Raw genomic sequence first — 27,987 nt, forward strand, 5'->3', positions numbered from 1 at the left:
GATTCATTGCAACTAATTGCTTGATTCTAAACAGCATTTCTTCCCCCTCTTTGCCAAGAAATTTTTATTAAATAGATGACATATTTTATAATCCATTTCAATTTAAAATTAAAGAAATAATCAATCCACTTGCCTCTCAGTCCAGGGTACTTCTATTAATCTATTATGTATTATTTCATGTAAATTACACATATTATTTTTGTATGAATACAACAAGATGAAGACCTGTCAGCCCACTACTTTGTGTATACCACTACTGTTGGGTCTTACCTGTGGGCTTCTTCTCCATCCCGGCTCCCAGATACCTCTAGAGGTCCAAGATTTTTCTTTTATTTTTTTCTTTTAGTTTTTACATGTGTGTCTTCCTAAATGTATTGCCTAATTTTTCTACTCTTTGAACTTTGCATCCTCTGCTGCAATTCTGTCTCAATCTTGTAGAAATCCAAGAACAAGATGGAAAGAATAAAATGGGAAGGGCAGAATTTGACTTAAGTTGGGTAGGGGTGCAAAAGAGGATTGCACTTGGGGTGATGCCCACACCAGGCAAGCCACACTAGAATCCTCTTCCTGACTATGTCTGATCACCCTGACCCAGCTCCACCCACAGCCACAGGTAACCCATAAAAATCCACCATGGCTGACTGATCCTCAGAGCCCTTCACACCCTTTGTCTCACCCCTGCTTTCTTGGCAGGGTCCCCCAGTATCTGTCCTTGGCCCTGTCCCTGAATATTTTCAGTCTACAAGGACTTCTGGAGCACCTATCACATGTCAGAGGGATATGGCAGGCGAGGGGCTTGCCTTTACTTTCCGTTGGAGGGAAACATAATAAGTAAACAAAAAGATGAGTCCAGATTGTAATCATTGTCTCTTGCCCTATTTATTTTCTTGGTAACAGGTGATGAGCTTAAGAAAAGCATTCCAAGCAGAGAACTGGAAAGTGTGAGCTCCCCAAGGTTGGGCTCATGTCTCAGCATTGCCAAATGAAGCTATGCCATCAAGGAGAGGGTCCTAGAATTGGAATCATGGCCCCAAACCTGCTACTGCTTAACAGTGGGACATATGAGCAAGTTGCTTCACTGGATCATCAGCTTCTTCAGATTTAACATGGGATGGGTAAGGGGAGGGAAGACTTTGAGTACCCATTGTACACTCGGCACCATACACACTTCATCTCTTTTAATCCTGAGAGTAACATCATTTTATGGATGAGAATGTTGAGGCTGAGAGATATTCAAAAAATAACTTTCCCAAGGCCACAATGGTAGAATTCTAACCAAGGTTCTCTAAGCCTCTACACAGCACTGCTTCAGAGATATCATGAGCACTAAATAAGAGAAGGCTTGCAAAAATGTTCACTGAAGTGTTCTTTGCAAACGTGAGGTGTAATTACCACTTTTTAATCCTACTTCAAGTTACTCTCCCACATACTTTCTGCCTAATGAGATACTTGCCCTTTCCCAGATGTTTCTTGCACTTTGATGAAGACCTCTGCTTATATAATTCCTTTTCCTCAAGTATTCTCCCCCCTCAGCTTACCTACTAGGTAATCTTTTATTTCATTTTCAAAAAGACTCACTCAGTAATTACTTCCTTTCAAATCTTCCTTACTCTTGTCCTGAAAACAAGATTGATTACCACTTCTTCTGGATTCTAATGGTACCCAACACATACAGAATATACAGACAGTATTAGCTGTTGATGAAATAATGCATTAACGTGCACCCCAAAACTATATAACTTCCGACAATAATTTTTTCATCCTCAAAACTCTAGGGGTTGGCTGGGGGTTGGCTGATCTAGGTTGGGCTCAGCTCCAAACTGCATGTTGAGTCCGAATCTACTCCACATAAGTACTGCCTGGAGCTTCTCCAAAGAAGTGAGCTCTCTCTGGTAGAAAGAGCTATAGAGTCCAATGGCGAAGGATGGAGAATCAGGAACAGGTGAAGATTTGTGGTCAATAACTCCATCTGTCACACACACCTAGTAAAATGGTCATATAGCCATTCACTCAACATCTTCTTATTGAGCACCAACTGTGTGCCAGGCTCTCTTCTGAGCTCTGTGGGCATAGCAGTAAGCATAGCCAGTGAAGACACCCATCTACATGGAGCTAACATTCTGGTGGGAGGATGCAGACAAATGGGCGAGAAAAGTAATTTCAAACTGTGTTCAGTGTTGTGAATAAAACCCAGACATGTGGTAGAGTAATGAGAGCAATGGTGGGAGCAAAGGGGAAGCACAGTTACCTTAGACAGGTGGGTGGGAATGGCCTTTCTGAAGAAATGGCTTTGGAACAGATATGAATAATGAAGCAGAGCTGGTCCCACAAATCATGTGGAAATCTGGGAAAGAGCATTCAGGTAGATGGATGGCTCCCATGTCTCAGGAACACAAAGAAGCCAGTATGGTAACAGAATCACCTAGGAGTCTTATTACAACACAGATTGGTGGGCCTCACCCCCAGAGTTTCTCATTCAGTAGGTCTGGTGTGGGCCTAGATATTGCATCTCTAACAAGTTCCCAGTGATGCTCATAGTGCAGGGACCACTTTTGAAGCTAGGGTACCTGTATGATCAAGAGAGTGTGGCATAAGGTGAGGCCTGTTAGGCCATGCTGAAGAGCTTGAATGGTATGGTGTGTGCACTGGGAAGCTATGGAGGACATCAAGCAGGAAATTGATGTGACCTGATATAGGTTGAATAGAGCACTCTGTCCTCTACATGGAGAGAGGGAGACAGGGAACCAAAGCAGAAGAGGGAAGTTGAGATTCTTATTCATATCAAACCACCAGGTCTCCAAGGTTCCCACTTGGGGTGATGGGGCACACAGAGCTGGCACCAACATAGAGAAGAATCATGGTGGAGAGAAGGTATGGTAAGGGGGTGAGATCAATTTAGAGGTCCCACTGGGACATCTGTGTTGCACAACTCCATTTAATGTGAATGGCAGCCCTGCAGAACAGAAATATGAAAGGACAATATGAGCAGCATCTCCTGAAGTTGTGCAAAGTCAGCCTCAGAAGGTTCTCCCACCACTGAGCTTACATTCAAGTGAGAGGAGGCAGACAAGAGGCAAGCAAGATACTTTCAAATGGTGTTCAGTGCTATGAAGACAATAAACTTTCAACTCTGTACAGAGCACTCATGTGGCTGCTACTCCCTGTCTACATGGGTGGGCCATCCCAGTGCTGCATTCTTAGAACCTTTTGGTTAAGGAAGACACACAGAGAATGGTAACCTGCAGGTAATAATAGTGGCTAATATTTATCAGCACTTACGAGGCTCTTTTGGTGTATTAGTTTAAACAATAATCTTATGAGATATGTATAATCATTCTCCCCATTTTACAAGTGGGAAAACTGAGGCACAGAGTGGTTTAGTAACTTTAGTGGAGGACACACAGCTAGGAAAGACCAAAGCTGGGATTCAAGACCAGGGAGGCTAAAGGCAGAGCTGGGTCTTGTACCCTCTCAGCAACACTGTTTCTCAGTTACTCATCAGCAGACTCTGTCTGAAGGGGTCTACATCACCTTTATCCCCTGGCCAGACTCCAGTATTACCAAAGGGAAAAGTCCAGTCTTGTCAAGGCCTATGCGCTTTGCCAATAAGTAGCTAGAACTATCAGAGTGTCTGTGGCATTTAAAAAAAAAAAAAAAAGCTTGAATCTCTGTTTCAGACCTTTTACACAGAGAAAATATGGACATTTTCTTTTAATAATGCTACAGAGAAATAATGAAATGGTAGCATTACAAAAACATAATTAGGTCTTCAAAAAAAAGTCTCCACTGGAGTCCTATAAAAAGACCACAGGTGTTCGTCATTATTTTTTATTTAGCAGACAGTTTTAGCCATTGTTTGTTTTTTTCCCCCATTTATTAAGTTCTGGTATTTTAAGATGATTTGTGTATAATAATAACAATAATTTCCTGTTTGCCTGTCAGTTGTGAGCTGCTTTAATTACAGATATTCATTTTCACAAGTTAACTTGGTAAACATGCTCATTCGTTATGTTCCCTGCTCATTAAATCAGTTAGCACAGCTAGTAACTATGTTAAGTATCTCGCTGTCGGGTTTCAGCAATGGATCTTCATTGGTTTCCAATACTATTTCTCACCGAGACACAGACTTCCTGAGAGTCCCTTCCTGTTGGCTTGGAGATGCCGAGTTTTCCATCTCTGCAAGGCCAGGTACATTTGGACTAATGGAGGCATGCACTTAAAGCCTCGTGTGCCAGAGTCAAAATCATTCATTCAGACCAGAGCGCAGTACTTAGTAATCAGAGGCAAGAGATGAGATGAAGGAAGAGGGACACCCTGATGAGGGAGGATCTGAGTAGACATGTTTAGTGCACACCTGACAGTAACCCTGTCCTTAGACGTCCTCCAACTGGTCTCTGCAGAAGGGGGGTGCCTATGTGACCACAGTCGTACCAGACAACCCGGACCTCTGGCGGCAGCAAATTATTCCAGGGGTGGACATCAGAGAGCATTAGTTGTCTCACTTGACACTTGAAGGAGAGACGTCAAGTCGGAGAAGTAAAACTCAGACAGAATGGGGGCTGAGTCTCTGAGCCATAACTGCCCCAGACACTCATAAGTATGGAAAAGTAAGAAGAGATGAATGAAGCAGACAGTCCTCAGCAACAGAAGAGCACACGACCAGAAAAAAAAAAAAAAAAAAAAAAGCAGACAGAAGGAAAGCCACCTAAAAACTTAGCAGTTCCCAAGAAACCCAGCTACTGTCCTTGAGAATTCCATGCATCTTTACATTAAACCAGTTACTTGGCTAATTTAGTGGATCTCTGTTGCTTACAACCAAACACGCTTTGATCAATAAATGTTTAATTATAGTGACCAGAATGATGGTGGTTCCTCTAAAAGTGTCGTATCTGGTAAATTCCAGTTTTTCTAGGAAGACGCCAGAGATACGAGTGCTGAGTAGATGTTTCATTCCAATTTTCCTTTAAGAAATGGAGATTACGATTACGTGGACACGCCAAATCAGGACTAAGGGAAATAAAGGGTTACAAGCTCCCAGCAGCTAAGTCACAAGGCACAAGCAGAAGCAGTTCATCTGAGGTGTGAGTCAGGATGGAGGAACTTGTGTCAAGAGACTCAAGACTAGACATTTAAGACAGAATAAAAGTCCCATGAGTTGACCATGGTCAATTCTTTTAATTACTCTACCTTATTTCCTTTGTGGCCTTGCTGGGCTTTCCTAAAAGAGGAAGATCCATTGGTTGTCTCTGGACAAGCAATAAGGAGAAACTGAATGAGAAGAAGCTTTGATATAAGCATGGGGCAATTAGGGAAGATGACATTTAGGCATGCTGAGTTTACGATGGGTCATCTAGATATGGAAGCATCAGATCCTGAGGGGCACCATTACCCACCATAGGGCAAAAGTCACCACATTTAATAAGCCCAATCTGGTAAGGATTCTTCAAAAGGCTCCAAAATTAGTCCCACACGATATTCTCCATGATACATGACATCATCCTACATTCCCTTCATAGTTTGCAAATTCAGTTCCCCCTCACTTGGTTCTCCTATCTGCTCATCACACATCTATCCTTTGGCTTCTCCCATGGGTTTCCATTATCTCTGGATTTTCCCTCCTTCCAGAGAGAACTCCTTAGGTCAATGCTGGACATGTGTGCTGAAATTCAAGAGAGCTGAGAGGCTCATGCTCTGCCCCTGGAGGTAAGGATGGAATACCACCTAAACCACAGGGTCTCAGGGGTGCAGAGCAGGCAGAGAAAGAATTTTTTGTCCCAAGGTCCCCAAAGGAGTTCAGTGATGATAGGACCTAGAGTTTATGTGAAGGGTTATAGTCTTGGAAGAGAAAGAAATTTGAAAGGAAGGAGAAATGTTAAGGTAGCGCAGAGGAGTGACAAGAGATCTCCCTTTAGAGATGTTCATCTTCCCTGTAGAGTGTGCTGGAGGTACAAGGCTCAGAGACGGTATTACAGGCATGAACAGAGTGGGAAATATTTGGAGAAGGCAATGTCTGCATACTTACGAGACTCACCTTCGCGAGCAATACAGTCATTTGTGTGCACTCTGTAGGTTTTGACTAACCCTGCATCCATTTTCCCTCCTCTGATAATAGCACCTGGTTTTGATTTGGAACCCCCAATGGATACAGACTTACTGGGTCTGTCAATCAGAGCGTCCCACCCTCTCCTGCCTAAGGAGTGGACTGATGACCCAAGTTTGACCAATCAGAGGTCTCTCCCTGGAATGTGAATCCTGAGTGTAGTAACACAGAGACTGAAAACTCTTAGTGCTGATTCATTTGGATGGCAGCTCCCGGAAGGGACAGCCTTTAGTTCCCGTTCTCCAAAGGCAAGGAGAACTCAGCCGGGGGTCTAGTTCTTAAAGTCTTCCTTTAGTTTTGTGACTCACTCACTATTTTCCAAGTTCCTTCTTCTCTTAAATTGGTCAAAACCAGGTTCTGTTGCTTATAACTTAAAAACCCAACCAAGGAATAAGCAGTATTACCAGTGTTAAATAAAAGTAAGATGGCAGAAAGAATTAAGAATTCCAAAACCAGGGTCTCACGTCCAGCACTGCTACTGCAACTACGATATTGGGCAAGTCTGAGCAAGAATCTCAAGCTCACTAAGCTACATTTTCCACATCTATACAAGAGGTGGAACTAGAAGCTGCTAAGATTCTTTTCTATCTTCACAGAAATAGTTTTCCCCACATCTCAAGCATTTATAAACAGTCTGTACTCTGCCATCCACTAACACTGACTTCAACCATTGGACCAAAGGGGCTTTAAGCAAAGGGAAAAAAGAAACATTATATACCATTTCAATAGCCTTCATAAAAAGAATTCCAAATCTCATGTGATAAGCCAATTTTGTTGAGCAATGTAAGTTTAATCTGATTTCATGATTTTTTCATTCTTTCAGTTAGCATCCGCTAAGTACTTCTTGCATAGATTTTACTTTCTCCAGGGCCTATAAAGGGAAATCAGGACATCATCTCTACCCTTAAGATGCTTGAAATTTACTTGATAAGTTACATGAAATCCCTAAAGAATGTTTCCAGCAGGGTCAGAATCTTGTACCCAACACCTAGCAGGTGCCAAGTGTCTAGTAAATGCTTAGTATGTATTTGTTGATTGAATGAGAGACAACACACAGGCTAGTACTGGTATGTAGACTATAACCTTAAGAATTCCAAACATGAAAAGAAGATGGGTATTTCTTTTGTAAGTTACATAGAAGTTTAACATAGGTTTTAATTCTGAAAATGTTGCACAAAATAGATCAATAGAAGGATGACTATTTTCATTTCAAAAAAGAATAACTTCAGGAAAATTATTTAAAGGTTCTAATATGTTCAAAACAAGATTTTTTTGGTATGAGAGTTTCAGAGCATTTCTACAGCTAAAGAGCATAAACCTGAATTTGACGTACCAAAGCGTAACTCCATCCAAAAACTCTGCCCTGTCCCTTAGATGCCAGTTTAACACAATTTGACATCCAGCCGTGTTAAGCAAATGGAATTAAAGCCTCCAGTCCCTTGCCAGGCCTGTCAACACTTAGAGGTCTGAGTAACACAGGGGACTCTTGTTTCAAGAGGCAAAGTTCACCCTGAAGATCACAATCCATTAGGGAGTAACAAGAGCCTTCTGGCATGGGCAATTGGATGAGACTTGGAAAAACCTGAACAGGGAATGCAGTAAAATTAAAATGCAATGGGGGTGAAAAGCCGTGGCAGCGAGCGTAACCTTCTCAGTGTCTTTAGCAGTGTTAATGGATCTACTTAGGGCACAGATGGTGGTTTTCAGAAAAGTCATTTTTTTTCTCTAACAAATTCATGACTAAACTAAAAAGACCACTATCAACTTCATTATGCTTTCCAATTGACTTGCTTTAAGGGTTATTCTTTTATTATAGCTCTTAAGCTCCCATTTCTTTTTTAAAGTACTTCTTTTAATACCAATTTTCACAGCACTAAGAGATTTAACACTCTTCAGTGGTTGTACTAATGGCAAGGAACTGTTGCCGGCTGGAGAGAAGCAGGAATGATATTGCTGTTGGACTGGTCATTTGTTATCTCCTCTGCCACAAGTTGGGGACCCAGATCCTAGGGGGTGACAATCAGATTGCCACTGAGAAGAGTAGTAATGAGAAGAAGCTGGTGACATACATCCTCCCTACAGCATGAGGCCCACAGCATATTTTATGTTAGTCTTTTCAAACATCATTCTACTACAAGCCTTTCCTATCCAACTGAGCCCAGTTAGCTTTTTCAAGGGACCAGCAGATCTAATTTGGGGTTGATTGCACAAACAAATCCATAAGCATTTGACAAACATCATCGTGCGTAACTGTAAACACAAAGATAAAACAGAGTTTGTATAACATGGGATCAGCCAGAGTTCTGCATTAGGGGACAACCAAACAGTTTCATTTTTTTTTTCTTTGAAGTGAGATTGACTTGGAGGAAAACCAGAGTTCATAGGAAGGAAGCTATTTATTGTAATATTATTTGTAAGCGTAAAAACTGGAATGAATTTCCCAGCAACAGGGAAATAATTAAATATATCTGCTCAGCTACTAAAAAGACGATTGTGGGGGGAGGGTATAGTTCAAATGGTAAAGCACATGCTTAGCATACACAAGGTCCTGGGTTCAATCCGCGGTGCATCTTCTAAAAATAAATAAATAAATAAGTAAACCTAATTACCTCCCCCCTAAAAAAATAAATTAAAAAAAAAGACAATTAGGAAGGATATGCACAAATAAGGAAAATCATTATAATGTTAAGAGACAACCCAAGGTACAAAATAGCTCTAGACAAGGTAATTACAACCATATACAGCATCTGATATGTAGAAAAGTACTGGGAAAAATACACGAAGATGCCACCAATACTCTTCTGGGGGTAGAATTACACACATGTGCTCACCAACTCCCATTTTTCTATTTTTCAATCTTATTACAATATGTTTGTTGAAACTCATAAGGAGAAAATTTTAATATCTTATCTCAAGTGAAGAAAGAACAGGGTTCATTCACCCAGAGGTTTTAATGATAGAAAATGTGTTTTTAAGTGATTTAAATTCCATTTGAAGGCCCCCCTACCATATGGCATTTGGCCAGTTCACACCATTACTTGAGAAATCACACTTAGCATCCAAACTGGTCAAAGTGAGGGTCACATGGTCCAACCCTGTCACTTTACAGATGGAGAAACTGAGGTTCAGAAGTCTCTTACCTGAGACATAGAAAGACATTCCTTCCTTCAGCTTTCTCATCTCTCAACCAGATCGTTCCTTTCAAGGCGAATCCTTGCCTGTGGTAGAAAATCTGCATGACTTGAAGGGAAAAAATAAAAATTTAAGACCCCCCCCTTCATCAGGCTTCATCAAATTTTTTCACTGTATTTGGTCATTTGGTTCCAAAACAGACTCAAACCCAGCTGCCCGATTAGCTAGCTTCAAGGAGACAATGTTTCAGAATTCTTAAATTGTTAGAGAGCTAACATGGCCTCCTAAGCCCTCTTATTTTGAGGCTCCCTCCTGAGTCTAGGGTTTATGTGAGGGTGTCTGCCAGTGACTGCGGTTATGAGCCCTCGTATCCATATTTGGCTGAGAGAACTCTGGAATCTGCCTCGGCCATATTTCACCGTGACATGGTCTGTGCAGAGTACAGATGTTGCAGGCATATGGAGAAACACAGAGCAGCCTGTGTTATCTGGAAAACAAGGGCTTGAGTGGAACACTCTAAAATGTTTGCTTGCTTAAATGAATCCTATCCTGGGGTGTAGGTCGGGGAGAGGGGCAGGTGGGAAAACATGTTGGAATATCTGAGGAAAATTTAAAGTGCTTTTCAATGAAAGTTTCTGCTTTTTTTTTTTTTGAGAAAGTTTCCTTTCCTCTTTTCCTCATTTCCCCCTTTGGAAATGGAGAGCAATTATTTTTCATTCAACTTGTCTTTAATTTTTATCTCATGTGAAGAAAGAACAGTGATCACTCACAAAGAGGTTTTAATGACAGCAAAATGGTTTTGTGATTGATCATTTCATACCATGCATTCTCCCTAGAGCGTCCACAGATCGCCAGCATGGGAGAGCCTCTCTTAGTGTGAGCCAGGGGCAGGCCTCAAGGGCTTGGCATATGGGGGGTATTCCTTGAACAAAAAACACAGGAACAAAGGGCCACAATTAGAGGCACCTTTCGAGGCAGGAAGAAATAAAGACTCAGTATGTGAAATATTTGAGCACTCTTGAATGTACTTTAAACTTTTAAACTCTCCCATCATTTCCCATATCCTGATTTTTAATGAGGAACACTGCAGATAGAAAGATACAAAAAAAAATTTGAATGAACAATCAGGAGAGTCCTTAAAAATCAGAGACATTTGAAAAAAGCTACATATATCTGTAATTCAACCTTTTCGTTAACACAAGGTTGAACACAATGTTGGAAAAAAAATGTATTCTTTGTCTCAGTGTGCAAAGTTTCTCATGAAATTAGATAAATGCAGTATTTATCTCATTTCAATTCTGATTTCCAGCACAGTTTTCTCTGCAGTAGGGTCTGAGATGAAACAGAGCACCACATACCGTCTAAAAGGTTTTACTATCTTTCCCATGGACTTCCAGGTTGGCATGGTGGGTAATAGATATTCATACTCCAGACTTCCCAATAAAATGCCCACAAAGATACACAAAAGGCCTACAGTGTCTACAAGACTGTAAACCAAAGATTGAAGACCACAGACTCAAAGACAGAAGGAACTGATTCTAGCTGTTTCATTAAGTGAAATTGATTTAGAAACACATACATAGTCTCTGAATCCAAAGAGGTTAGTTAGCTCCAAAGAAATTAGCTCCAAAGAAATTAACTCTCCTTTATTTTCTATGGCACAACTCTATGACCCAACTGACAGAAAAACAATCACCCTTCCTTCTGTCCCCACAGCTTCTAAACTACAGCCCCAACATTTCCTCCATCAGCTTCCCTCTTCTCACCCTTTTGGAGACATCAAAATCCAACACATAACATGGAATGGCAGAAAGGAGAAGAGATTGAGCAGGTATGTCTTTGCAGCTTGAGCTACACTGTATTTGCAAGAATAGCATCAGAAACAGGTTTGGAGAATGAAAAGTGCTGGGAGCCATGGAAGGTGTTGAGGGAAGATAATTTTCATTTCACACATGACTCAAAATACTGAAAATGATCTGTGACTCTTGACATTTTTAAATAGAACTGCAACACAACTTGTAAAGCCAATCAAAATAGTATATAGCCCAGTGGGCAATAGACAGCTGATTTGTTTTCATTAAAAATTTTTTATATAATTTACATGCAATCACAAATATGCATATATGTACATACACACACACAAATACACACACACACACACACACACACACACACACACACATCTCTTCAAACCAAATCTATCTCCATGAAGGTAAGGACAAAGTCTTAGCTATGGAAGCATGAAACATGATGTAGGATTCTTTAGAAATACAAAAGCTCAAAGAAACAGCAAAAGCATCTGTCAGAGCTCAGTGCTCAGAAATGATCTGAAGCATTCCTCTAATCTGAACTGAAAAAAATTAAATCCTGGATAGTGTTGGGGAATTTCAGTACTTAGCTTTGAATAATTGTTTAATAACTCACTTTGGCGACCTCAACTAAGGTTTCCCAAAAGTGACAAATTGGTCTTAACGATTAGCTTTCCACTTGGCTCCTCTTCCCCATCTTATGACAGGAATGTGATCATGACATTTCTTGAAAGACTACAATAAAGAGAGGGCATTAAAATAGCTCAGATGGTCTGCCTGGAACATGCTCCAAGGCCAAGAGGAACTTGTATGGATTTATAATACATTTGAAGTGGTAAATTTGAGAGAGGCTGGGGGAGTGTTCAATGAACCCTTTCACTTGTATAATATTAACATTTCCCTATGTGACCTAAACAAACTCTCAGGTTTGGGAAAAGAAGTCTTTCCTCAAACCTCATTTTGCAGGTAGACATCCAAAGAAAGGCCAGTTAGTGTACATTCCTAGATACTGTGGATCTCAAATGCCTGATATTTCTGACTGCATGGTTTAAAAATGTTAAGAGCCTAACATCTTGTAAATTGTATGAATGTAAATTGGTTGAAGCCACTATGGAGAACAGTACGGAGATTCCTTGAAAAACTAAAAAATCAAGTTACCAGATGATCCAGCAATCCCACTCCTGGACATACATCCAGAAAAAACTCTAATTTGAAAAGACACACACATCCCAAAGTTCAGAGCAACACCACTCACCATAGCCAAGACATGGAAGCAACCTAAATGTCCACTGACAGATGAATGGACAAAGAAGATGTGATATATATAAAATAGATAAACAACAAGTTTATACTGTATAGCACAGGGAACTATATTCAATATCTTGTAGTAATTTATGGTGAAAAAGATATGAAAATGAATATATGTATGTTCCTGTATGACTAAAGCATTGTGCTATACACCAGAAATTGACACATTGTAAACTGACTATACTTCAATAAAATTGTAAAAAAACAGATGTGATATATATATACAATGGATTACTACTAAGCCATAAAAAAGAATGAAATAATGTCATTTGCAGCAACGTGGAAGGACCTAGAGATTATCATACTAAGTGAAGTTAATTAAATCAGACAAACTATCCTATGACATCATTTATATGTGGAATCAAAAAAAAAAAAAGGACACAAATGAACTTATTTACAGACGAGAAAAAGACTCATTAAACTCACAGACATAGAAAACTAACTATGGTTACCAAAGGGGAAAGGAGTGAGGGGAAGGGATAATTTAGGAGTTTGGGATTAAGATGTACACACTACTATATATGAAATAAACAAGGACATACTATATAACACAGGGGACTATATTCAATATCTTGTAATAACCTATAATGGAAAAGAATCTGAAAAAGAATATATGTATATGCATAACTGAATCACTTTGCTGTACACCTGAAACTGACACAACATTGTAACTCAACTATACCTCAATTTAAAAAAGAAAAAAGAACCTAAAAGTTCTTAGGAGGAGCCTTGCCTTGATGGAAGAGTACTGTTTAAGAAACCCAAGTCACTGTTCTTTGGGAGACTTTTACATCAGACTATTTCCGCAATGCAGGCTCTACAGTAACCCTTGATATGAGTACTGCATACATTTTCCAGAACTAAGTTGCTACTAGAAATCTCAAAGGTACAGGTGTTTTATTAAGACATCTTCTCTTCCCATTGTCCCGAAATTTCCTGCTATAAGAAAAGTCCTGATTCTGAAAGAAAGATTCGTCAAATTAACCAAGACTAACCATTCAATCAAGATTTATAGACCCCTCCCTGCTAGGAATTCAAGGGAATGAATTCTACACCTTCCAGGGACACAATATGGAGATCCTGTTTCATAAGGTTCCAAAAAGCAGCTCAGAAGAAAAAATAATCTAAATGTGATCTTTCAGGATCTAATCATCACAATAATGAAATTAAGTATTAAGTGTCTGCTGTAAGTGGCACCAAGGAGCCATGACATCCACTTTTCTCTCTCCATGGCTTCTCTAGTGCTTAGTGGCATTTGAACACCTGATCGCTGTTGAAAACCTTCTCTTGGCTCCAATGACACTACATTCTGCTGATTTTCCTCCAACCTGAATGGCTACTCTTTAATTTTTTTCATCAAAGCCATCTCTAAATATTGGCACATCAAGCTCTAGGGCTTTCTCTTCTCTATCCATAAACAATCTGTAGGTGATTTTTTTCTAATTCCATGGTTTTAAATATTCTCTATACATGGCGCAGTCTTGACCTCTCACCTGAGAGGCTTGGGTCCATCTGCCCATTTGACATGGTAGCAGGTGCTACGCATATCCCTGTCTGGACACATCTCCAGCTGCCAGCACCTGCATCTCTTTAGCTAAGGGCTTTATCTGATGGATAGAGGTTGCTCTACCTGTACACATAGCAGGCCAGAGGTGCCAGGAAACTTTTTCCCCCAAGAACAGCCTTCAATCAATGGCTGCAGGGGGGAAACCCAGCTTTCTTGCCACTCAGGTGGAATAATGCTGTGGTGTTATGTTTCACATTGACCCCCAGAGTTCTCCAAGGGAAACCTGCCCACAGTGGTAACTTGCCTGATCATGTATCCTGGATTGGCTGCCTTCCCCTCCCTGCCTCACCTCCCTGCTCCTGTAACAGTGTCCCCTGAGATTATTTCCCAAATAATCTAGTTATACTCCAGTCCACATCTCATGATCTTCTTCTGGGAAACTTGTACTGAGTCATCATCTCTACCTATATACATTAAAACCCATCCCAACCTACTCTTCTCTCCATGTCTCTCCCATCTCAGAAAACAGCTCCACTACTGATCTAGTTCCTCAAACAAAAAATTAGGAACTATCCTTGCTTTTCTCCTTTCCATCCATTTTCCTCATTAAGTCCTGTCTCTTGATCTTTCACTCTTCTTCTCTAGTCCCACCTCCATCACACTTTGTCTGAAATACTATGACAGCCTTCCACCTGGCCTCCCCAGTTCTACTCTCCACCCAGACACTACTCTCCACATAGCATCCAGAGTCATCTTAAAAAAAAAGAAAAAGAAAAAGAAAGAAAGAAAGAAAGAAAGAAAGAAAAGAAAGCAAACAAATTAAATCAGATCAAGTCACTCCCTCGCTTAAAATATTATAATAGGTTCCCATCAAACTTTAAGCAAATTCCAAACCAGCATCTTCCAGGCCCCTCACAATCTAGCTTCCAGCCTCTCTGCAGGCCTTCTTTCTCTCCTCCAGAGACGCCAAGCTCATGCCTAATTTAGGATCCTGGGTTGATATTCCCTCCGTCCCCAGATATTTCCAGGACAGACCCATTGCCACCCAGGACAGACCCATTGCCACTAGGTCTTGCTCAAATGCTCCCCCCCGTTTAGAGAAACTACCCTGGACATTCATTCTCAGAAGTCATCCCCAGTCCCTTCTCCATTACACCCCCTGAAATCCTTATTCCTTTACTTGCTTTTGTCTGTCTTCCTCCACCAGAATGTAAGCTTTTGTCTGCCACGGGCACCCTGTAACCTCAGCCTCTGGAACAATGCCAGGCACACGGCAGATGCTCAAAAATACCTCTTGAATGAGTGCACACCACACGCGAAGCACCATACTAGGTGCTTTACAGATATTAGGAAAGCATTGCTATCGACATTTTCCACCCTGACCTTCAATTTTCCATCTCTAAAGTGGCTTGCTGAAGATTACTCCGTTAATTAGGGGAGATAACTGTCTACTCAGGGACGCTGAAGAGTTCAGAATGAGGACTTGTGGCTAATTGTTTCAGTTGAAACAGCTAAAGTCATGAACAGCTGCCACATTCAGAAACTCAGGTAATTGGGTCACACATTTGGCCTAAATTTCCTGCCTTCCTGTAGTCACCTTCAAAGATACTACACTTGAAAACAGCAGTACCTTCGTTTATAGAGAGGTGTCTAGCACAGAATTGGGACTGGAAACATTCTTAATTTAAATCCTAAAAATTCAAACATATTATTCTGATGCTAAAGAAACAAACTTAATCAGAGAATTTGAAAATTAGATTTCTTTAACGTAGAAGTTACCAAATTACAGCAAAGTCTAATAATAGAATTTTTAGGTTTTTTTTTTTTTATCAAAAGTCATACTTCAGAACCTCTTTGTGGATGAGACTATTTTTAGCATCCTTTTGATAGGTTAGGCCTGCTGGATGATCAAGGCCCGGTAGGAGGCATATATATATATATATATATATATATATATATATATATATATATATATACACATATATATATATTTATAAAATTCTACATGACTTTTAGCATGTTTTACTATGATAAAGTGCACATTTATCAAACCCTCAAAAGACTTTCAGAATTTAGAATTCCAGGCACCATTCACATAAAGCCACTGTATTGTTCCCTATTTAATAAGGGACTTAACTTGAACTCAAAAAATTGTTTGACTATCTAATCATGGTTTGGTTACAGAAGATTCCATTTTGATTAGGAATATAATTCTTGGCCAGACCAATGCTCTATGGGAATGTTTGGGGATGAGAAAGATGACCTCAAAGGAAGCAACATCGAAACGGAGGCGGGGGAAGACTTCTAACAAATTCATGGCACTAATTTGGGTGGCTCTTACTCAGCAGGCATCCTATTAATAAGAGTGAGAAGAGAAAAAATGAAAAAGGAGAATATGTTCCTATAACTAAGAGGCGCATTACAGCCAGAAGCTGGAAACCGAACCAGGTATCTGAACACTACGGGCATCCTCTAGGTAACTGTCAGGCCTTTTGTCCATTGTTTTCCAGACACAGGCTCTTAAATAGACTAACAGGAATCAATGGGGGGAAAAATCATCTCCCATCAATTGGATGGACTTTTCTGGGAGGCATTCTCTTTGCTTCTAGAAGATCCTAGTTGAATCAGACCTCCCCTGTCCAAGCAGTGACCTCACTTGCACTCTCTCAGGGGACTTCTCCTCCTTCCCTGCTGGCTTCTCCCTGGCCCCTTACTCCACCTTCCTGGGAGCACCTGTTCCCAAGTCTTTGCCTCAGGTTTTCAGGGTAACCTAATCAAGGGACCCTTCATGGGAATTGATAGACATAACTTCTATTTTAACTAACACTTCACTCCTTCCAATTTCTGAAGAAATTTCACATACTTACCTCCTTTGGGACTCTCAAAAATCTTCAGGGTTGTTCATTGGAAGAAGGTTATTGTTCTCATTCGGGGAGTTGAGGAAATTGAGATTCAGAGGTGGAAAGAGCATTGGCCAAGAGGACAGGAGTTGTCAATTGTATGGCTGGACATCATCACCAACACCAGGCTGATATCAAGTCTTCAGCCCCATCCAGGGCACTTGGATTTTCCTCAAATTGCCTGCAACATCAGTCCCTTCCTTGTCTGCCCAGCACTCTTTCTTACCTGCCCTGCCTCCTGGACTCCAGGAAGCCTATTGAGCTCTTTTAGGGGAGGGACCAAGTCTTATGACACTTGGTATTCTATTACTACCACAACATCAGTGCCTAGGTCATCATCAGTACTATGCATCTGTTTCATAAATGAATGAAAAAAACAATGAATGAATGAGTTAAAGACTCACTCTCCCCAGACATTTCTCATCTTGCTCTGATGAACTGCTTATGTCTGAGTCTGTGAGATCCTTGAGAAACCATGTTAGTCATTTTCATATCTCTAGGCCTAGAACAGTGTCACACACAAGGTGATAACAGCATTTCATGAATGAATGAACAGACAGAGCACCACTTTCCAGAGAATAATAGGACACTAGGCATAGGATAAACTGGCTAAAGAGTCATTGTGAAGAAAACTCTGGAATCAAGTCACAGATGAACCAAATTCACAGGAAAACAAAAATCTAGTCCAAGCTTTTATTAGATAATTATTGGCTAGTTTAATCCAACAATTGAAATCTAATATGAAACACACCAGAATGTTGATAACAATGTATGCCTAGTAGTTGTTGCCACATGATGATGGTTTTTTCACAGAAAGTATATAATCATAGACAGGTTTCATAACATTCGTGTGCCTTGGGTTTCTCAATAATAATAATAATAATAGCAATAATAATGGCTTTATATATCTGTCAAGCACTAACTTTGTACTAAAGTTGCCACGTTGCATTGTAGTCTATGTAATGGGAGCCCACTGGAGTTGTTCAGTTCACAATCTACACAACTATACCTGGCAGCCCTACATTGTGCTAAGCATTTCAACAACCCTGAAAGATACAAAATTACAGGTTCCAGTGGAGGGAAGGTACAGCTCAGTGGTACACCACATGCTTAGCATGCACGAGGTCCTGGGTTCAATCCCCAGTACCTCCATTTAAAACAAATAGTAAAATAAATCTAATTACCTCCCCCCCAAAATTTTTTTTTAATTTTTAAATTTTTTTTTACACATTCCAAATTACAAAGAAACCAGTCTAGAGAGGTTAAGTTATTTACCCAACAGCACACAGCCATAAGCTATGAAACAAGATTTGTGCTTGTGAAATCTGGCTCTGAAACCCCCAGTACGAACTTCATGCAAGACTTTGAATATTCTTGCAAAGTCAGAATAAACTCACCGATAGGAAGGAAACACTTTTGCAACGCATAAAGTCAGGTTATCTTTTAAAATCGTTTTTTATCTTTACTTTTCCTTGACGGTCAGCCCCTAATTGTGAAACCCCAAGAGGCTTTATAAATAATCTAGGAACATTTCTAACCTGTCTGTACAAATTCATATTTTATTACGTGAACATACACTATATCTAAGAGAGAAATAGAATAAATCCCAGCCATTATTGATGTTATTTATCAATAATGATAAATACAGAATGATTCAGAGCAAAGGGGGAGCTAGAATCTGTTGAATGGAGAGTCACAGAATTACCTTCCTTTAAAAAAGTCCTGGGATGTATTGGAAAAATTCTCAAAGGCATCAACTCAGCGGCAGCCGTACTGCTGAAAGTGATGTATTCTCAGGGTCCCAAGCTGGAAACAATCAATTTCCCCCCAAGTTAGCAAGAGTGGTCCAAGATACTCTTCCTCCTAGGAGAACACTGTTTTTCAGCAGTCAGCATGGATTGCAAGTACATAAAGTACATTTTATCATCCTGCATAGATTGCTTTAAAAAGAGCGGTAATGTAGATTTTGAATGTTCTCCTACACCCCACAGAGAATCTGGCCAAAGACCGGTGCAGAAAGCTGGTTTTGTTAGCAAGTCTCAAGCTTAAAGAGCAAAAGATAAAAAATGTAGTACCACTTCAAGAGCCACAGATTTCAGAAATGGAGAATTCCATGAGTTTTTCATGATGCTTACCATCTTAAGTACAAAAATGCCTTTTTCTATTTTCATCTCTTTGGTATAACTCTCTCAGATATGTTCCCTAATTCTCGGTCTTTGTAATCAGAATATATGGAATATGTTTTAAGAGTTCCTAGAGGATGTGGGGTCATCATTATGAATCTCACTTATCACATGTGAAGCCATCTCATCAATCATGTTGTTATGCTCCCAGGACCATTTCTCTCCTCCATGGAAGGGCCCTGGATGGATGCACTTTCTATAAGGTTCTGTCCACCTTGAAGATATCGTTTTATCCTTCCTTCTGTTCAACAGCTGCTCCTTCCTGCTGTCTTCCCTCCACCCTGCTCCTTTTAATCTGCTACTATATTTTAGATCGGGGTGGCCAAACTACAGCCCATAGATAAACCCAGCTGGTTGCTTTGCTTTGTAAATAAAGTTTTATTGGAACACAGCCGTGCTCATTCCTTTCTGTATCATCTGTGGCTGCTTTCACTCCACACCAGGCAAAGTTAAGTAGTTGCAACCAAGACTGCATGGGCTGCAAGGCCTAAAATATTCACTATCTGCTCTTTAAGGGAAAAGTTTGCCAGCCCCTGTTTTAGATTCATCAATAAGTCAGTGCCTTTTGGAAAAATCTTGCCCCCTCCTTCTGGATAAAGAACTGTGCTTGGCAATAATTGTGTTTTTAAGCAACTAAAAGGTCTTTTTCACTTACACCTGTGTTTCCAGATGTGTCCTGGATGGTTGAGGAGGCTAAAAATCTGACCTTCAGGTAAACGGAAGCATTTCACAGACTTTTAAAAGCTATGAAACTCTGCTATGTTTGATAGTAGTTTACTATCAGATGGCCTAAAAACAGTGTTTGTATATGACAGAGCTACATCTATAGCCTAAGCCAGGTGTTTAAACATCACTGTCACTCAGAGTTCTGATGTCCTCACGTAACTCAGCACACAACCAGTCCCAACACTCAAAGCAAAGTTTGAGTCACTGACTTAAATAATAATAGGGGGAAGAAAATGAAAAGGAAAAAAAGAAAATTAGGAAGTCACCCAATTAAAATATAAAATTATAAGGAAAAACAACTAAATCAAACTTCTCCCTGGGACTTGCAGAGGAGAAATCAACCAGAGACATTGTTTAAAAACTAGCATGACATCGTAACCCAGAGCAGATTTCCAGCCAGAAGAATTACAGCATATGGCATTTCACATACAAAAGGTAATTAAGAACTGCTTTGGAAAAGAGCATTTGTAGCCACCTCATCAGTGACCTAGCAGGCTGCTTTGTATCAGTTACTATTCATTACTGTCAGTAAGAACAAAACAGGGTATGATTAATGCAGTCCAGTGCAATGAATTGCAACAGAGGACGACACCTCAAAAAACTAAAGTCCAGGGGAGAGAAGGCCATCATTTATTAAGCCTGAGTACTCCATTTACATTTTATGCCAATAGTATTATTATAATTATCGTTATTACTAACAAAGTAATGAGCATTTAGACATTGCCTAATACTAGACTGTGTTATATGGGTATTAGCTTATGGAAAAAGTCAATGAACTAGATGGTAACATCATCCCTAACCTACACGTAAGGAAACAGTTTTCAAGAAGTCCTTTAGGATATATCAGAGCCAGAACACACAACCAAACCTGTAATTTCCAAGGCCATCCTCCAAATTCTAGTTCTATGCTATCCCTCCACCCATTTCACTGGAATTTAGAATTTTGCAGCTAGACACTCAGTGCCCTCCAACATAGTTTTTATATCAGTGCTGTCCAACAGAAATAGAGTGCAAGTCATGTATGTGACTTTATATATTCTTTATGTAGCCACAACCAAAAAAGGGAAAAGAATTAGGTGGAAGCCGTTTTAGTAAAATATTTTTACTTAACCCAATATATCCATAACAGTTTCAATTTAACTAATAATTATTATAATTAATAATTAATTAACAATAATTATTCAACAAATAAATATTGAGATACTTTATGTTTTTTTCATGCTACATTTTTGAAATGACAAATACTTTACATCTCAATTGAGACATGACAATTTCATTTAAAAAAACAGGATCTATATTTAGATATAAAATTTACAGTTAGAAAAAGTAGATTCATATATTCATGTTATTTCAAACATGTTTAAAAGTTTCCCGATACTTACTGAGGATCAGTCTTTACATTTGAGCTTAAATTCATTAGAATTAAGTAAATTCAGAATTTAGTTCCTTAGCTGCAGTGGCCAGATTTCAAGGGCTCATTAGCTACATGAGGCCAGTGGCTACTATATACTGATGACAGAGGTCTCCATCCTACTTGTCACATCCTAGGTATTGGAGTAAACTGAGCAAATGATAAATGGCACTGGTCAGTAGGAAAAGGAAACCCTGGGAATCCAGGGCCTGGATCCCAAGTCCGATTTTGAATGTTAAAATAGTGTGGCCTTGGGCTGGCCTTTGAACTTCTCCAGACCTCTCCTCTTTTATGCAGAATAAATGTTAAAAACAGCTGCTCTATCTTTCTCCTAAATTTTTTGTTAAATAAGATGGCATCTTTGAAAGAACTCAACATTTCAAATGCTAGATCAACATAAGATCCTATGACCGTGCTATCTACTTTTCCTGATGAGTAACTCAGTTCTGTCTGGCATACAGTTACGTGTCAGCCCAAGCTAGATCAGCATCAGTGGTCATTAGGGATAGGAAAGGACCAGAAGAGCAGTAACAGGAGTATTGCAAGTTGAGTCATTACCTCCTGAAGGTTAGGGCCTGTAACAAAGTAGTCACTCAATACATCTGTTGAGTTCATGACTAAATAACGGAATGGATGAATAAACATCTAAACCAATCTGCCTGGTCTAAATATCAGGTCTGTTCTAATTTGGTTACCTAGCAATCTAAAGGTGTGTTTAAATTACTTACATTTTCCCTGTCAGATACATATCTGTTTAGACAGATGGCTCCTCATGGTCCTTTACAAAATGATGGTACATAAACATCTCCAGGGGTGCCACAATTGGAGGTAGCCCCTGAAATCACTGGAAACAGGAGAATTACTTCCTTTTTAGAGCAGAAGTTGACAAATGTGTCCCATAGTACAGTAATAGGTGTTAGCCCCCCAAAAGAGTGCCATGGCCAAGGGAGTTTTAGAAAAACAGAGCTAATCAAATTTCTTAACCTCAGAAGTTCGGAGGGCTTTTAATAGGCTAAAGTGCATTGGAAATAGCCAAGTAGAAAAATCTAGCCTAAGAATTTATCAAATTCATTTGATCATGGAAGCACTTTCTTAAAGCAATCTTATAGAATTAGGAACCTAGGAATCCACACTGGGAAATGTCGTTATAGAGAAAGATGAATGCAGCAAAACGGGGCGTAAAGTTACTAAAAGCTTATGAGCGTGCATTGGTCTTTGGTGGTGCCAAAGAGAGAAACCTGGGAGACTTACTCTTGTCAGGACTAGATTCTGGTTTCAAACACAGCCGAATTCTGGGGCTGAAACACAGTCATCAGGATTCAGATCCCTCTGTGTTTCAGCATCTCCACCCATTGTGTGGGCTTCATTCCCAGGCTTCACAGGCTGGCCCTGGCCACTCCAAGATCACACCCTTCCAGGTTCAAACCCAGAGCAATAAGTGCCTCTCCTGACTTGCTCAAGCAAAAACCCCAAGATATTCCTAATTGGATCTAACTAGCTTGGCTTAAGAGTACCCACCCTGATCCAATCACTGTGGCCAAAGGACCAAAATTCTCTGAGTGGCCAAGCCAAGTTAGGCATTCTGCCACAGCAACTCAGCATAGAATTAATACCTCCCACAGCACAGGGCTAAGAGTGGAGAACAGAGGTGAGCCTTAATGGGGAAACTAATTTTACTAGAAGAAGGGAAAATGTATGTTGGGAGGCTGAAATGACAAATCAAAGATTAATTTCCCAGGATTTCTAAAATGTGAGTGGATTTCTGACTGATTTGGGTAATGTCTCCTCATATTAACAGTTGATTAAAAATTCTAAGATAACACAGCACCTGAGGAGGAGATCAAGTCCCCAGATCTGCTCAAAACCTGACCCAAGCTAGTAAACTGTGACCCTTGCAATTTTTTTCCCTTTGTTATTTCTGTGGCTTTAGCCCTATTAAATTGGAAAGCACAGTGCCATCTAGCTCACATTTTTCTTCTAAATGTTAATCCCTATTCCCCAAAACTAAAGAATAATTAATCTAAGAAAGAGCCAAATTTACACTCTTTTCTTTCTTGACAAATTCCAAGGCTACGTCTCCCGGTCCTGTAATCCACCACATTTTAGCACTGCCTTGTGAAAACTATTCAAAATAACAGGTTAATATGTTCTTAACTTGCACAAAAGCTAAATATTTCCACAATAGGAAAGCTTCAGATCTGTGCTACTCAGAAACGGTGGCCACCACCCACACGTGGCCAGTGAAGATTGAGAGATGTTCTAGGTATAGAATACACAGCATTTATCAAAGACTTATCACAAAGAATATAAAAGATCTCATTAATAATTTGTACACTGATTACACCTTGAAATGATAAAATTTTGGATATATTGGGTTAAACAAAGTATATTATTAAAGTATATGAAAATACAGTCATCCCTTAGTATCCGTGGGGGATTGGTTCCAGAACCCCTGGGGATACCAAAATCTGGCGATGCTCAAGTCCCTGATACAAAAGGGCACAGTACAGTGGCCATCCATATCCGTGGGTTCTGCATCTGAATCCACGGACTCAACCAACCAGAGATCAAAATCAGGAAATCCATCAGCAGTGGGTTGAATCCGTGGATGCGGAACCTGTGGATATGGAAGGCTGACTGTATTATTAAAACTAATTTCCTGTTTCTTTTTACTTTTTAAAAATGTACCTACTAGAAAAGTTTAAATTACATATTCAGGCTTTGTTATATTTCTATTGGATAGCACTGCTCTGAGCCAGCTCTACACGTGGCAAGTAAGGAAATAGCAGTATGACCCCCTTACAGTTATGGTGTAAATACTGGAAGAAAGGATAAACAAGTTAAACATGAGTGCTTCCAGAAAGCAGGGGTGACATTTTTCATGTCAAGCCTTTTCAATACAATCCAAATTATCTTTAACTATGTTCATTCGTCACTTTAATTTTTAAAATCTAGGTGGTGGCAAAATAATAATCAAGCATTTCAGGGGTGCTTCATTGAGACATTTTAGAGATGGACTTGTTTGTAACTTCTATTTTTTTCCAGCTCAGAAGCTGTGCTTCTTAACCAGGAGGATGCTTCAGAATCACCTTTAATAAAAATACATAAACACAGGAACCAGCCTAGATTTTTCAAACATGTTATTTTTTCCCCAAAATTCAAGGTGATTCCTTCTCTCACACCTAGTTGAGAACTTCTGGTCCATGGCATGGAACTCTGTGACCTTATGGTAAGTGTTATAACAGAGCCAAAACTATTTATTGAGGAAAATCTTGGCCCAGTCTACGGGTGTTCTATAAGTATGGGTCCACTTTGCATTGGAAGGGGAACCATCATGACATCACAAGTGTCTTCATTAGGCTCCTCTCCTCTACCCTCTAGAATACATGACTTAAACATATTTTGGCTTAGTACTTGCTGTTTCCAGAGAATAGTACAGGGCAGGTATTGTCAGGGTGTTACCCCAAATGCACCACCACTCAGCACATATCTAAAGCCCAATTCAGAGAAATATTTATGGCAGATTTCCTTAGAGATAAATAATCTGGTCCTTTCTCTGGACCACTGCTTCTCAAAATATGGTCCAGAGACCCTGCACTGGAAGCACCTGGGGTCCTCATCCAAAATACAGATTATAATCCTCCAGGCCCAAGGAGAGGTTGTATTTTCCTGCCTCCTTTGAAGTTCCACATGACCAGGTGACTCATTCTGACCAATGAAATGGACCTGGGAAGTAACATGGCTGTCTTCCAGATGGGAAGCTTTGGGAGCCAATACACAATTTGCCCCTATCTCTCTTCTGCCACGGCAATCATGGAAGCATGGAGATGGAGCCTTCCATGGCCTGGAACCTTGAGTGCAAAAGCCATAGAGCAGAGACACCCCCACCTCCATCCTACCCACTTCCCCAGTCAACCCACAGTGGTTATGCAGCATGAGCAGGAAATTAACCTTTGTTGTTTTAAGCACATGAGAATTGGGGGGCTGTTTGTTTCTGCAGCATAACCTGGCTTATCCTTACATATGGGAAGTTTCACAAACTTGCTGAGTAGATCTTATGCACAATGAAGTTTGAGAACCACTGCATGGGTATGCTCTGATCTCTTCCTGGCTTAGGCAAGGGCAAGAAGGAACTGTCTGTCTAGGCTTCATGTTTGGCCACCAAAGAAATATTTGTGCCGCTTGGTGCTGTGCCATTGGCCTTCAGGGAGGTAAACGTATAAGTATGGCTGTGTTTCTTAAGGATGTTGTTGAAGACTCTTGTCCCTTAATTATGGTGCCCTCTTGGTTTAAGAATCCAGAGAGGAAAAGTCTCTCTAATGTCAATACCAAGCTCAGATTGGCTTCTCCTGAGTCATTAATGTGTTTCTAATCTTATGGTTACTGCAGATTATGGCATTAATCCTACGAGGAGCCTCCAAGCTAAATGCATGGCCTTCCTCTCACAATGTGCCAGCCTTCATAGCATTCATTGTGTGCACTGATCTTCTGCCTTCATTTTATTCTTCTGAACCAGTTTCCCCCTTTCCACCAATTTTTCTGACTCACTCATTTTTATTTTATTTTGAATTATGCGTTTTTGTGAGCTGCCTTAATTCTTTTCAGGAAAAAAGGTAGTATATATATACGAGTAAAAACGTATGTGACATGCAAGCGTGCATGCATAAATAAAAGGCCCTTATTTCCAGAGCTACAATAATGAACCTCAACTTGTTTTTTAATGATGCAGGGAAAAAGAGGAAAAGAAAGAGAAGGAAGAGGATGGAGGGGAGGGGAGAGGGAAAGAATGTGATATCATGAGTCCTCCACAGTATTCCAATTCTGGCTTCCAGTTAATGGGCAGCAGAGGAAGGCAACTTTATCTTCAAGATAAATGTTATAAATTGCACATAATGAAATAAGGTCTTACTTTTCCACCTTTTGTTTTCTTATTTTTAAGATATACGGTCCTATGTCAACCAAAATATCTAGACTTATAGCACCCAATTCTATTCGGCTTGTAGAACAAATTCACTGGCACAGTCGATTTTTATTTTAATTATTTGTATAGAGTGGAAAGGAATGGCCTGATTTATTACCGAGTTGGACTCCAATGGCAATATTATTATAGTTGCAACAGATGAATAAACCAATATATCTCTTTAAAGCCATAAAACACCCAGCTCCATGTCAGAGAAAATTGTTCTCCAAAACAACTGCAAAAAATAAAAAACAAGAAAACCAAAGGAAACAGTGGCCTCCTTAGCCTCCCAAAGCCATTCCAAAGGAAACAGGACTCCCACCGACCAGGAAAAGCTCATTTCAACAAACTTACTTTCCATCTACCCTCCTGAAATTAAAAGTTCACAGAAATAATTTATAATATTGTCTCTGGCATTGATGTGTTTATTCCATTAGAATGTGCTTTAAAAAAAAAAAATCAGTAGCCACAGAAGATCATTGTTCTCTCATAACCCAAAGTTTGACATGCCGATGCAGCCCTCAGCAGCAAACTCCAGGATTAAGTTGATCAGAACTATGTGCTGGGATGACATTTTAATGCCTGATCAGGACCGCACTGTTCTTTGCAATTTGCTTTGAAGGGGGAATGAGGAGGGAGGGGGCAGAAACGGGAGAACCCTTTTTACAATCCATCTTTGCTTATCTACGGCGTGCATGCCATCCCTGCATAGGCTGAGGACAATGAGACACAGATTGCAGAGGGTGGCTGAAGTCAAGTGCAGCACTGAATGCCTCCCCTGGAAGGCTCCATTGGATTAGGTGGACCCACACTGTGCTGATTTCCAGGCGGGAGGGTAACCAGGGCTTCTCAGAGCTCTGCTATCCACCGAGATGCTGATGTTAATTTTTCTGGTGGATTTTCCATTTGTATCTATTTCAAGGAAAGCCTTGAGGAGGGCTGCATACCTCCAAATGCACAGAACTACCCAGTGAGTGTGAAATGTGTGTTTTCCAGAAACGTGGAGTAGTTAAGACCTCAGGCTCTAGAATTAGAAAATTTTGAATGGAATTCTGGTTCCACGTGTTTCTTGCCATGTGTCTTTGGGCAAGTTCCCTGACTTCTTTGAGCCTCACTTTTCTCATCTGCTGAGTGGGGATATTAATGCTTACATGCAACTGTTGAAGGAACCAAAGGCAATATGCTTAGCACGTATTGCCTCATAGAAAAACCAACAGCAGGAGCTCCCAGGTCTTATTTCCTACAGACTCAATCATTTTTAAACTGCACAGGCTCCTTTTTATGCCAGTGGCCACTTCCAAATTCTCCCATCAGGTCTGGAACTTGATTATAAGAGAATGCTCTTCAAGTAGTTGTAGTTACTTGGAATGTCCCATTTGAAAGTATAGCTTTCAAATCAAGCGCTACAGCATCATAATTCAGCGAAGATAAAACACTCAACTAGAAAACATGGCATGTAAATGCTACGGGTTTGAAAATACTCGTGTGCCCATGAGGCTCCTCCCCTCAAGAGCTGTCAAAATATCAAGGCTTCTTCTCTTCTGTGCAGCCAACTTTAAAATAATAATAATAACAACCACAACCACAATAACCATTGTAGTCATATGCCTGGGGCACCTTCTGTGAGCCAGGCACTGTATTCTCTATAGTCCTTTCCAAGCAATAGGTCATCTAATCATCACAACAATCCTCTAAGGCAGTTACTAGTTGCATTCCCATTTTACAGATGAAGAAACTGGCTCAGAGTGTTCCAGCAACTTGCACAAACTAGGAAGCGACTAAGCAAGAATTCAGGGAGGAGAAGTAAGATGGTGGAGTAGAAGGACGCTTGTAGCTCACCCTCTCCCACAAATACACCAAAACTCACATCTACGGACCTACTCAGCCAACCAGAGCACCTGCCGAACTCTGACAGAACATCGCCCTCTTTGAAACACAAAGACGCCCAAAAT

General features: G+C 40.2%; 1 protein-coding gene and 1 pseudogene across 2 annotated transcripts in view; both read right to left on the reverse strand.

The window, feature by feature from the left end:
- TOX3 (TOX high mobility group box family member 3) overlaps positions 1-9,539 on the reverse strand; it is a 352,301-nt gene extending 342,762 nt beyond the window's left edge. For both annotated transcript variants that reach the window (XM_032486307.1, XM_032486305.1), the window contains exon 1: positions 9,241-9,539. The gene's annotated coding sequence lies outside the window, so the exon portion shown is untranslated. The remainder of the gene's footprint in view (positions 1-9,240) is intronic.
- The window catches only part of LOC116666086, a 488,237-nt pseudogene that overhangs the window by 394,874 nt on the left and 65,376 nt on the right, over positions 1-27,987 (reverse strand).

The sequence above is a fragment of the Camelus ferus genome, chromosome 9, assembly GCF_009834535.1.
Source record: "Camelus ferus isolate YT-003-E chromosome 9, BCGSAC_Cfer_1.0, whole genome shotgun sequence".
Classification (NCBI taxonomy): Eukaryota; Metazoa; Chordata; class Mammalia; order Artiodactyla; family Camelidae; genus Camelus; species Camelus ferus.